Below are 13,831 nucleotides of genomic sequence, written 5' to 3' on the forward strand. Positions count from 1 at the left end.
CACACTGATTATAGAGCAGCAAATAAGATAAGTAAGGATTTTTTTTTAAATAAAAATGTAACATAATTAGTTTTGGGAGATGGAAACTATACTAAAACCTACTGTATAAGACTATAATAGAGGGTGACACAGAGACTGACTCAAGGGAATAATAATAATAGAATGTACTGAGCATTTACCATGTGCCAAGAAAAGCTAAAGCTAAATTTTTTATACTGTGTCTTACAATCTTCAAATCAACCCCATCAGTTGAGCATAATTACTCCCATTATATAGATGAAGAACCTGAAGCTCTGACCCAACATTATTTCTGGCTCAGACCCAAGGTTTTCTAAGTAATAAAGCTTGAGCTCAAGTGTGTTTGTTGTGTTGTCAAAACTTAAGATTTTGATCTCTGCACTATATTTACTTTTTTGAAAGTTTGGTTTATTTTCTAGGTCTTTGCAAAGAGGCTCAAGGAAGCCAAAATCATGCTGCATTATACATAGGAATAAAAAGGGTACTCTGTCACAATGGAATTGTCTTTATAAGCAGCTACTCCAAGAGTGACAGTGATATCTGGTATACACGAGCCCATGATTTCCACAGAAAAACTGCCTCCTCCCAAAACTTCTGATGAGTCCTGTTGGGAGAAAAAAAAATGGTCTTCTCCAGGCCTACTATCTCCCAAGTGCCTTGCCAAGTCTCCTGGTCTCCCTCCCTATCTCTACTAGATGTACCTGGGCTATAGAAGTTTTACTGAGTGTTCAGAGAATCTATGAGCATATTTGTAAAGGAGGGCAGGGGGAAATATCATTGGGTGAGCAGTGAGAATACCAGCTTTTGCCACTCATCAGCAGATAAACTCTAACAGGCCCATTTCCCTTTCTGGGTCCCAGTCTCTCCATCTGTACAAAAAGAAAGATAAGGACTGAGCTGGTTTCTTCCAACTCTAACATGGAAACTTAGATTCTGTGAAACTTTTGGCTAAAACCAGAATTTTGTCAATCTCAGAAACCCCAGCTTTATCTCACTCTAATGCCTATGATCTTATTTCTACATTTTAAGACCTGTATCATACAAAAGTCCAATTATAGAGTTTTCTAATCTTGCACATTTCCACTCACCAGCCTCCCTGACAACATAATCAGTATTGCATTGTTTGTTGTTCCACAACAGCCTCTATGTTACAGCATGCATCTTGCCTACCATTCACACACACCTGTCAAACTTGGTGGGAGTATACTTCTTGCTTCTTGGGTCATTCAGTACCTAGGCAATTTTGATATGAACCAAAGACATATCTCCTATCTAGAATGAATGTAGGCAACTGTGGCTGTTTGAGGAGTCTCTAAAATGGGGGGTATATGGACTTCATTAATGGTGTAGATCAGGAACGAGAATATAGGCAATTGTATTACATAAGCAGTAATAGGCAAGAGATGAATCCTAAAAGCCTCCCTTTGAGAATAGAACATTCTATTAGCCTTTGTTCATGTGGTGCCCTTCATATAAAATGCTCTCCTCCATTTCTGCATAAGCAAATCTTTTCTACCAATTAATGCTCAGCTCAGAAGCCAAGTCCAGAATGTTTCCTCTGATTTTCTCAACTAGAAATGAGTTCTCTCTCCTTTAAACTTTGAATCTCCTTCCCCTACGCCCAAGCCACTGGTCTGGCTTGCAGGTAGTTATAATAACAACCCACTGCCATTTAAATAGTGCTTTGTAACTTATAGCACCTTGATATCCACTATCTCATTGGAGACACACAGGAACACAATAAGAAAAACAGGGCAAGAATTATTAATATGCGAGTTAAATATGTGACAGGAAAAAAGCATTGTTATTTTAGGGACACCTGGCTTGCTCAGTTGATTAAGTGCTCAACTATTGGCTTTGGCTCAGGTCATGATCTCAGGGCTGTGAGATGGAACCCCATATCTGACTCTGCACTGAGCGGGAAGTCTGCTTGAGATTCTCTGTCTCTCCCTCTCCCTCTGCCCCTCCCCCATACTCTCATTCTCTCAAATAAATGAAAAAAATATTTAAAAGATAATAAATAAATAAATGTTACCTGGAGACTTCTTCCCTGCATGGCACACCTAATGAAAACAATTATGAAAAAATGTTCATCATCACTAGCCCTCAAGGAGATTCAAATTAAAACCACATTGAGATACCACCTTACACCAGTTAGAATGGCCAAAATTAGCAAGACAGGAAACAACATGTGTTGGAGGGGATGTGGAGAAAGGGGAACCCTCTTCCACTGTTGGTGGGAATGTAAGTTGGTGCAGCCACTTTGGAAAACAGTGTGGAAATTCCTCAATAAATTAAAAATAGAGCTTCCCTATGACCCTGCCATTGCACTACTGGGTATTTACCCCAAGGACACAGATGTAGTGAAAAGAAGGGCCATCTGTACCCCAATGTTTATAGCAGCAATGGCCACGGTCGCCAAACTGTGGAAAGAACCAAGATGCCCTTCAATGGACGAATGGATAAAGAAGATGTGGTCCATATACACTATGGAGTATTATGCTTCCATCAGAAAGGATGTATACCCAACTTTTGTAGCAACATGGACGGGACTGGAAGAGATTATACTGAGTGAATTAAGTCAAGCAGAGAGAGTCAATTATCATATGGTTTCACTTATTTGTGGAGCATAACAAATAGCATGGAGGACAAGGGGAGATGGAGAGGAGAAGGGAGTTGAGGGAACTTGGAATCATGAGAGACTATCGACTCTGAAAAACAATCTGAGGGTTTTGAAGGGGCAGGGGGTGGGAGGTTGGGGGAAACAGGTCATGGGTAATAGAGAGGGCATGGATTGCATGGAGCACTGGGTGTGGTGCAAAAACAATGAATACTGTTACACTGAAAAGAAATTAAAAGAAAAGAAAAGAAAAAGAAAAAAAGATATAAAGTAAAATATATTGTTGCATCACTACATTGTACACTGAAACTAATATTACACTCTATGTCAACTAACACAAATTTAAATAAAAACTTTAAAAATAACAGCAATATTTTAAAATTCATTGATAAACTAGTATGATAGTAAAATTTCCACAACCAGAAAGGAAATGAAAGCAGAAACTCTGGAGGTAAATGAGTGTCAAAGCCAAATGTTACCCTGAGAAGACTGAATTTCTACATCGTGACTATGAAAGGTGAGAGAAAAAGGAGATAAACACTGGAACTTGCCCAGGAGGAGAAATCTTATGAGAAATTTCATCATAAGGCTGGTACTCTAAAGGGTTATACCCTTAATATAAGAGTAAAGAATTAATCTGTCTCACAGAAGTAGATAGCAAGAAAACCTGTCTTACTTGACTTTGGCACTGGGTGAAGAAGAAAAATAAACCTCTCATGAGAGTTTATAGCCATAGATGGTCTTCATAGATTTTTGTAGCCCCAGTTCACCATATATATGAGGTCTGAAAAACTAAAAGCTAAGATCTCAGATTAGCAGTTCCCACAGGTAAATCCTCTATGGAAGAATGTATCCAGGCCTCAAAAATTCCTGTATGTAATGGTCCAAAGAAAATGATCATCTCACAGTCAAAATTTGCAAAACACATACACACACATGAAACAAATTGCCCTGAGTAAAAGCCCACAGAAACAAGTATCAGAATCAGAATTACAAACTAAAGAATTAGCCACCACACATAAAATATAAAGTTAATTTTATTTAAAGCGATTGAAGATATTTATAAAATACTTTAACTATAAGCAAGGAACACTCTACAGAACAACAAAACCAAATTTTTCAAAATGTGAAAAAGAATAGGATCTCTAGAACTAAAACATAGATAGTGGAATTAAATATAACTGAAGAAAGAATTAGGAAAACAAGAGATATGCAAACAAATTATCCATAATGTAAAATAGAAAGACAATAAAATGGAAAATCTGAGAGGTTAAGAGATATGAAGTTAAAACAGATATAATATATACCTAACTAGACATCCAGAGCACAAAGAGACATTATTCAAAAACAGAATAGCTGAGAATCTTTTCAATGTTTTTCAAAACATTTGTTTCTAAGACAAAGAATCCTGTCAAGTCCCAAGCTAGACAAATAAATCCACATAATAGTGATTTTTCATCACACACACACACACACACACACACCAAACCATAATAAGAGTAGACTGTGAGGAAGGGAAAACAGGAAAAAACCAGATCATCTCAAAGGGAGCCAATTACACTTGCTGATAATAACAATGATAGTAGAAGACAGTTAAAAATTAACCTTGATTGGGGAGGGTATGTGCTTTGGTGAGTGCTGTGAAGTGTGTAAACCTGGTGATTCACAGACCTGTACCCCTGGGGATAAAAATATATGTTTATAAAAAATAAAAAATTTAAAAAAAAAAAAACAAAAATGCTCCAGGTCAGGAGTTGTTAAATAATTTCACACAGACCAAATTTGGCTCAACATCTATTTTTGTAAATAAAGACTTATTGGAACACACACACACACAAATTAACCTTGATGTACTGAGAGAGTTTTCTACCTGGCAGAAGTATCTTTCAAGTTAAAACAAAGATACTTTTAAGTAGATCCTCAGTGAAGGAAATACTAAGTAATACATTCAGATAGATGGTAAAGGACATAAGATGGAAGGTCTGAGATGCAAGAGGCAATAATTAGTAAAAATATTGATAAACATGTGGATACATCTAAAAATGCATCAACTATACTGACCAAAAGTAATGTCTAAAGTGTAGGAATATAAGAAAGAAAGAATTTGACAACAGCTTATATATTTAGAAAGCATCATTAGAGTTAAAAAAAAAAAAAAAAGTCCGTAAGTTGTTGAGGAAGAAGATAAAGATGCTCATTAACTTTGTTTTTATCCTGTTGTTTTCTTTTTCCTAATTTTATTGAAATATAATCAGTATATAGCATTATGTAAGTTTATGATGTACAGCATAATGACTCAAATACCATGAAATGATTTCCATAGTAAATTTAATTAATATCCATCATCTTGTATAGATCATGAAAAGAAAGGAAAAAAATTTTCTTCTTTGTGATGAGAACTCTTAATGTCTACTCTCAACAACTCTTGAATATATCATACATCCTCAGTACTTATTTATCTTACAATTGGACTTCCCCTACCTCTTGCCCACCACCTCTGGTAAACAAAAATCTGATCATTTTAAGTGATTTTTGTTTTTTTTTTTTGTTTATTTGTTTGTTTCCATATATAAGTGAGGTCATACAATATTTGCCTTTCTCTGTCTGATTTATTTCACTTAGCATAATGCCCTCAAGGGCCATCCATTTGTCACAAATGGTAGGATCTCTTTCTTTTTTATGGTTGAGTAATATTCTAATAGAGATACATACATATACAACATCATTTTATCTATTAATCTGTTAGTGGACACTTAGTTTTCATGTCTTAGGTATTGTAAATAATGTTGCTATGAACATGGAGGTACAGATTTACCTTCAACATACCGTTTCTGTTTCTTTCAGATATAGTTCCAGAAGTGCAATTGCTAGATAATATATTAGTTCTGTTTTGAATTTTTTGAAGAACTGATATACTGTTTTCCACAGTTGCTGTACCAATTTACAACCCTACCAACAATACATGAAGTTTCCCTTATCTCTGCATTACTGTCAGCATTTTTTTCTCTTCTAATGGCTATTCTAACAAGTGTTAGAATGAGGTGAGTTTAATGAATTCACTGATTAGATGTAATAGATTTTTGGTGGAGTCCTTAGAATTTTCTCTATATGAAATAGTATCATCTGCAAATAGAGATAATTTTACTTCTTTGTTTCTAATTCAGAAGCCTTTGCTTCTTTCTCTCGCTTGATTGCTCTGGCTAGGACTTCTAGTACTATGTTGAATAAGAAATTTGAGAATGGGTACCCTTGTCTTGTCCCTGATCTTAGAGGAAAAACTTTTAACCTTTCAGCATTGAGTATGATCTTAGCTGTGGATTTGTCATATAGGCTGTTTTTATGTGCAGGTACATTCCTTCTAAACTTTCTATATACTTTTATACAATTTGTGAAGAGTTTTTGTCGTAAATGGATATTGAATTCTGCTCATTAACTTTAGACTTTATTAAGTACCTATATAATATTGTTAAAATAACCAGAAAAGTTGAAGGTCAAAGAATAGAAAAATATATACTAGGCAAATACCAACTATAGAAAGCTTCTTTGTTTATATTAATAACAGACAAAACAAACCTGTGACAAAAGCATTACTGTAAATAGATAATAAATTTGTGATGATAAAATGTCCAGTTTACAAGGAAGATAACATTAATTTAAATATGTATGCCTGTCATAACAAAGTCTCAAAATATATAATGCAAAATGTGAAACTACAGCTGACTACTGAACAATGCAGAGGATGGGGTACTGACTCTCTATGCTGTTGAATATCCACATATAACTTTTGACTCCCCTAAAACTTACCTACTGATAGCCTACTCTTGACCAGAAGACTTACTGATAAACATGAACAGTTGATCAACACATATTTTGTACATTATATGTATATATGCTGTATTCTTACAATAAAGTGAGCTAGCGAAAAGAAAACACTAAGAAAATCATAAGGAAGGGAAACTATATTTTCAGAACTATAATCCACATATAAGTAAAAAATCCACATATAAGTAGACCGGCACAGTTGAAACCCATGTTGTTTAAGGAAAAAGTTAACAGACTTAACATTATAGGGGGAGATTTTAACATATTTCACTCAGGAATTAATAGATTAAGAAGAGAAAAAAATGGTAAGTGTATAGTGTATGGATTTGAACAGAAAAATTAAGCAAGCTTTCTATTCCTCATATATGGAACTTCAGACCCAAATACTGGAGAATGAATATTCCTTTCAAGCATATGTTGAACACTTTTTAAAATGGTCCATGTGCTAGGCCAGGAGCCAGAAAAATTATAACCCTTGGGCAAAATCCAGCCTGCTGTCTGATTTTGGTTTTCCTTTTTATTTTCTTTTCCTTTTTATTTTTTTCAATATTTTATTTATTTGACAGAAAGAGAGAGAGAGACAGTGAGAGAGAGGGCACAAGCAGGGTGAGTGGGAAAGGGAGAAGCAGGCTTCCCGCTGAGCAGGGAGCCCAATGTGGGCCTCGATCCCAGGACCCTGGTATCATGGCCTGAGCTGAAAGTAGATGCTTAACAACTGAGCCACCCAGGCACCCCTGGTTTTCCTTTTTAAATAGCTTTATCAAGATACAATTAACAGACCACATATTTCATTCATTTAAAGAGTGTAATTCTGAGGGGTTTGAAGTGGCGGGGGTGTGGGAGGTTGGGGTACCAGGTGGTGGGTATTATAGAGGGCACAGATTGCATGGAGCACTGGTGTGGTGAAAAAATAATGAATACTGTTTTTCTGAAAATAAATAAATTGAAAAAATTAAAAAAATAAACCTAAAAAAAATTTAAAAAGAGTGTAATTCTGTAACTTTTATAATATTTACTGAGTTGTGCATCCATTAATAGTCAACTATAAAACACTTTAATTACTCCAAAAGGAAACTTCATACCTCTTAGCTATCACCCACCAATCTCTCCGTACCCACTTCTCTCAGCCCTAGGCAACCAGTAATTTACTTCCCATGTTCACAGATTTGCCTATTCTGGACATTCCATATAAATGGAATTATATTTGTCCTTTGTGACTGACTTCTTTCATTTAGCCTGTTGTCTCCCAAGTTCACCCATGTTGTAGCCTGTGTAGGCATGTCATTATTTTTAACATTAAATATTCTATTGCATGGACATACTATATTTTGTTTATCCATTCATCAGTTGATGGACAATTGGATTGTTTATATGTTTCAGCTATTATGAATAATACTGCTATCAGCATTCATGCACAAGACTTTGCCTGGACATCTGTTTTCATTTCTTTTGGGTGGATATCTCAGAGTGGAATTTCTGAGTCACACGGCAACTGGGCCCAAATGGTAACTTAATTTGGTTGATTCCAAACCCTCATTCATTTTCTTTATCTTTCTCATTTTTTCTCTTTGTCTCTCTCTTCCTATCTCTGCCCCCTTTCTCCATTGCTCTTTCTGCCTCATACCCTCCCTCGTACCCTCATCCTTCTTCCTTTATTCTTCCTATCCATCTTTTCATTAACTATCTATTGCTTTCCCTTTGCTTGATGCTCTTGTCTGTTCTCATTTCCACTGTCCAATTCATTTCCCCTACTTTAGTTCCTTTCATTTTCTCAAATCTCAATCTTTTTTCTCTTTCCCTTCCCCTCCTTCAGCTCTGAGCTGGAGAGAGAACCAGCTGGACCTAGAAGACTGGAAGACTAGGTCTTGTCTTTTTAGCTCTAGCTAACTTCTGCTAGGTGCCAGTGCAAAACAATCCAAAGAATGCACTTAGGTTTTCTTATTATTATTATTTTACTTTATTTTAAATCCTAGTATTGTTAATATACAGTGTGATATTAGTTTCAGGTATACAATATAGTGATTCAGTAACCCAGTGCCCATCATCACAGGAGCCTTCCTTTATCCCCATTGCCTTATTTAACCCATCACTCCACCCACCTCCACTCTGGTAACCAGTTTGTTCTCTATAGCTAAGAGTCTGTTTCTTGGTTTCTTTCTCTCTATCTCTTCCCTTTGCTCCTTTTCTTTTCTTTTTCTTTTTGTTTCTTAAATTCCACATATGAGTGATATTCTATGGAAAATGTTAAAAAAAAGAACTACCCTATAATCCAGTAATCTCACTACTGGGTATTTACCCCCCAAATACAAAAACACTAAATCAAAGGGATACAGGCACTCCTATGTTTACAGCAATATTATTTATTTTTATAAGTTTGTATTAAATTTCAGTTAACATACAGTGTAATAGTATTTTCAGGGGGACAATAGAGTTATTCCACACACCCATAAAATAGCAACATTATTTATAATAGCCAAATAATGGAAGCAGCCCAAGTGTCCATTGACTGAGGAATGAATAAAGAAGATGTGGTACATACACACAATGGAATATTATTTAGCCGTAAAAAGAAGAAATCTTACCACTTACAAAAACATGGATGGAGCTAGAGAGTATAATGTTAAGTGAAGTAAGTCAAAGAATGCAGTTAGTTTTGAACTGTATTAAGGCCAATGTGTATATTAAATAGATCCAAAATTTGCCTCAATCATTTTTATTCAACAAGTATTTATAGAGCAATCAATTGTATTTTACATTATGTTTGATTTCATTATGCATAATTTTATGGCCTCTTCACAACAACTTTTCAAAGAAAGAAGGGGCTATTATTCCCATTTTACAGATGAGGAAATTGAACAGAAAATTGAGGTTCAGGAAAGAAAAGGAGGCAGGACTAAAATTGTTTACTAGCAAGATGTAAAATTGAGATTTGTTTCTGGTTCCCAAAGTCCATGCTATTATCACTGTATCAGTCTGGGAATGATTAATACCTATCTCTAGAGCTTTAAATTGAGAATGGAAGTGGAGGGTAGGCATGAGAAGTAATTGGAAGGAAGAAAAATATCTGGGTGGTTATAAGTCTTAGCTTTCCCCTTGCCCAATTTTCTGACCCAAGTTTGCCACACTCTTGAACTCTTTCTCAGACCTCTTCCTGCCACAGATCCTGAGCCTGTAATGATCAAGTTGGAGAGAATCTTTGAACTTTTATACCTTTTAGTCAATGCAGTCTGGAAAGAAGTTATACTCATACCTAGTATCTGATATTGGGCTACTATATTGTGTCTACTGCTTCCCCAAGTCTTCTTTTTTGCTAACTGAATAACACATGATGAGTTAGGAGTGAGACATAAGCATCCATGTAGCCCTTAAGCTTCAGTATTGTTTCCTTACCTCATGCTTGTCTGGTGTGTAAGATTGGCTTTGTGTCTGGTTATCCTGTTTCATGTAGCTCTAGTCCTGGGGTTCACAGCCACCTCCCACTTCAGCTTTCCTCCTCTAGTTACAGGTTCCACTCTTGTGCCTCTCACTCTTCCCATAACCAAATCTCACATCATTAATCAAGTGAGTGGTAAAGTAGCTGCAATTTTTCCTCTGCCCTGTCCTGACCTGCATGGGTTACTTATATCTACTGGGCCGTAATATTGCTGTCATAATAGTCTTCCCTCAGGCTATTTTCTCTCCACTAGGCCCATGTTACCAAGGTCTTAGGACCCTGGAATTCTTGTAACTGAATCAGGAAGAAATCAGAGTTTAGCCTTAAAATGAAGGCCTGAGTCTGGTCTCCTCCCCCATCACATTATCTTGCTTCTACAGGCACAATCCGGACTGGAATTAATTAGCTAGTACACACTTTTCAGGCACAGCATAACCTTTCCATGGGGAACTCTGACTGGCAGATTCTAATTTATAAGCTTTATTCTGGTGCATAGACAAACACTGCAGTGCTCAGACTGTATCTTTTGAAGGTTATAGCATTTAGGCCCCAAAGCTCTTAATTTTATTGGAAATGAGAGAAAAATGTCATACAAATATTTCATTTTGAAGTATAATAATTCCAATACACACCTCTTACTGAAGTAATTGCCACCCACCCACTTGCCTTATGATCTGAGAGTCAATCACAGGACCCAGCTCCCTGCTTATGTCTGTTTTCAGTGTCCCAGGACAGCAGAAGTAGGCTTCCTCTTCCCCCATGATGGTTTGCATAATGAACCCTTTTGGATGCAAGTTTATATTTCAGTATATTCAGTGTGAACACAGAAGTGTGTTAGAAATATAATGGAGCTATTGAGCCTTATTCCTAGCCAAGAATTCCCTGATGTGCTAGCTGGTAGAAGCACCCTGATCATACCAGCTTATAAGGAGTAAATGTTGCCTAGAAGGGAAAAAAAAGGGATAGAAACCAACAAGCAGAGGGGTAGACACATTTTGATACCAAAAGAGCTGAGGGTAGACAACTGGGGATCCCAGGAGGGAAACTGGACAGAGAAGTCTGATGAATTGAATAGTGAACTTGAGGGAAATAGTGAATAATGAGCTTAGGGGAAAAGATGATGTTTATTAAAGCAGAAGTGAGGTGAGAACAGAATATGAAATAGAGTGGTGCAGGTGTCTGGGAAAGGCATGAGTTGGGAGAAACACTGGTTGTAGGGACTAGAGAGAATAGTGTACAAATCAGAGGTGGAAGAGCTGTCTTGGAGGGTCAGGTGGGGGCAGGTGTACTCAGAACTCCAGTTCTGGTATCCAAATATCCCAGAAGGAATCACATTGCTTTGAAGATGCGGGGAAGAGTTAGCTGTCCTCAACAATGAACTAAAGACAAAGGAAATGAGAAAGCAGACTTTAGTGTCTTTATAGCCAGAAGTATGGTTTGAATTCTCTTTCAGGATGAATACATGTGGGTCACCACAAGGAGAGAATCTGTCATTTTTTGTTTTTTGTTTTTTTGTTTTGGTTTGGTTTTGAGAGGGAGAGAGGGGAGGAGGAGCAGAGAACTTTAAGCAGGCTCCATGCCTAGTATGGAGCCTGCAACAGGGCTCGATCTCACAACTGAGATCATGACCTGAGCGAAATCAAGAGTTGGATGCTTTACTGACTGAGGTACACAGGCATCCACCCTTCTGAGAATTTGTCTTTCTTGGTACAAGAGGCCCTGACTTTACCTACCAAAACTCTGGTCGAAGGGGAGTTTATGAATAAGGCTTTGAGAGGGAGAGAAAAGGGAAGGAGAAGATTTTATCACCTTCTATCTCTATATGGAGCTTTCTATTTTAAGACTCCCCTAGAAATTTGCATCATAATCAGACATGCCTGAGTTATAACCAGATGACTATGGATGTGTCACCTTATCTCTATGACCCTCAGTTTCCCCTTCGGCAAACTGAACACAATTTCACAATGTTATCGTTGAGGTTTCTCAATAAGTGTTAAGGGAATTTAATGTACCTCTGACTCTTTCCTGCTGGCCATGAGAGGGCAGACACAGTAAATCTCAAGATTATAGCACAACTTACCCTTTGCTGCTGGGTGGTCTGGGTCATGGTCCAGCTGGTTCTTCCATTAGACAAAAAGTACAAGGATCTGGTGACCCCTGCCAGTTTGAAGATAAGATGGACAACAGAGTAATGGAAAAATGATCAAAGGTAGATTATTCTGAAGTGGAGGTAGAGAGAAGATGACAGCTACAAAAATGTCCAATGCCGCTGAGAGGTCACCTATTACCAGCTCTCCATCTTTACTATTTCCTACACTGACATAGAAAGTGTCCTTTATGTTAATCAAGTAAGAGCTGTCTCTCTCTGAATCATTTAGGTCTCCTAACAGTTGGCTCAAATCCTTCCACTGTTCCTTTCTCCCTCCCTTCTACTTCCTTGCCTCCACTCCCACTCACTGGAATAGCTATGGGAACAATCCTCTGTGGGGCTCTGCCAGCCTCCAGATTTCCATTCTTTGTATCAACATTTATGGTTATGTTCGGGAGGATACAAACTTCAAACCTTCTCACTTGTCTTTCTATCTTAGACTTTAGTAAATGAAGGAGGGCAGCAGGGACTAGAATTTGTTGAGTGCTAAGCATATGCTAGACACACTGCCAAATACATTACATTTGCTATCTCATTTAATCAGTGCAGTCTTACACAACAACTTCACAGATGAGAAAACTAAGGTTGAGAGAAGGTTATATACTAATGCAAAATCACATAGTTAAGAAGCAAGAGTAAGGACTTTGGCTTTCTGTCTCCAAATCCGATGTCCTTGCCACTATGAGCCCCTCTAGGAAAGCCCAACCCTCTGCCTCCACTTCAATCAAGTCTATGTGGCAAAGATTTCTCTCCTTGTTTTATATGTATGTACACCACCATGTGTGGTAGAGATGAAACATTTATAAGTGGCTTCTACTCACACTCAAACTAGTCATTCTTTTGGTTATCATGCCTCTTACCAGGTAATCAGGGAGAAGGTACCGATGACTCCTGTTTTCATTGCCACTCAATGGATCTCTCAGACTCTCAGCATCTTCCTGAACATAGTAACTTCCTGGTCTAGACCAGAACTCCCTTCTTTCTTATTCACATCCTGATGCCACTACTACCTGGTAAGACCAGTTCTTAACCATATTCTTAGTCTAGAGTCTTCTGGTAGGAGGACTGGCAGAAGCACCGTGATTGTTCCAGCCCGGATAGGGTAAATGCTGCCTGGGAGGAAAACAACCTCGGTCCTCTACCCATGGATGCCAGAAAGTGAGCCTAAAGATGCACATTTCATATCCCTCATTATTTTCCCTGTATAAAGTTAGTTGGGATTTTAATAAGATAGGCCACCAAAGTCGACTAATTTGGGCCTGGCCCAAATCTGCACCTTGAAAAGATGGTGAGCCAGCCAGGCCTAAAAGCTTGGCCACAGATGCTCTGGGAGCCCACAACCTGTGCCTGGCCCATTCCCTAGTCCTGCAGTTTTATTAGCTTCATTTTATGTGCTGTTTAACTCTCTGAATGCAGCCAAAATCAACATCAAATAACATCAAGGAACACAAGGTCATGAATCCTCCAACCTCCAGTCCTCAGCCCCCCAAATCACTTAGGGGTGGGGCAGGCAGAATGTGCTATAGTTTTCCTCCTTCTTGTCTTTTCAGAGGGTGGGGGAAGGCTGCTGCGCTCTGTGAGCTATTCTCAGACACTGCCGCCTCAGAATCACTGTGAGACACATTTCAGGTCACCATAACCCAAGGAGCAGAAGGAGGGGAAAAGGGGGGGTGTAGAAAACCCAGCCAGCAAACAATCCTCAAATTCCTGCTTGAGGCCACAAGTGCTGGGCCTAATGGTCCTGGCCAGTGACTGCTGGGAAGGATAGTTGACCACCTCCTTGCCTCTC

The sequence above is a fragment of the Mustela lutreola genome, chromosome X (assembly GCF_030435805.1).
Source record: "Mustela lutreola isolate mMusLut2 chromosome X, mMusLut2.pri, whole genome shotgun sequence".
NCBI lineage: Eukaryota > Metazoa > Chordata > Mammalia > Carnivora > Mustelidae > Mustela > Mustela lutreola.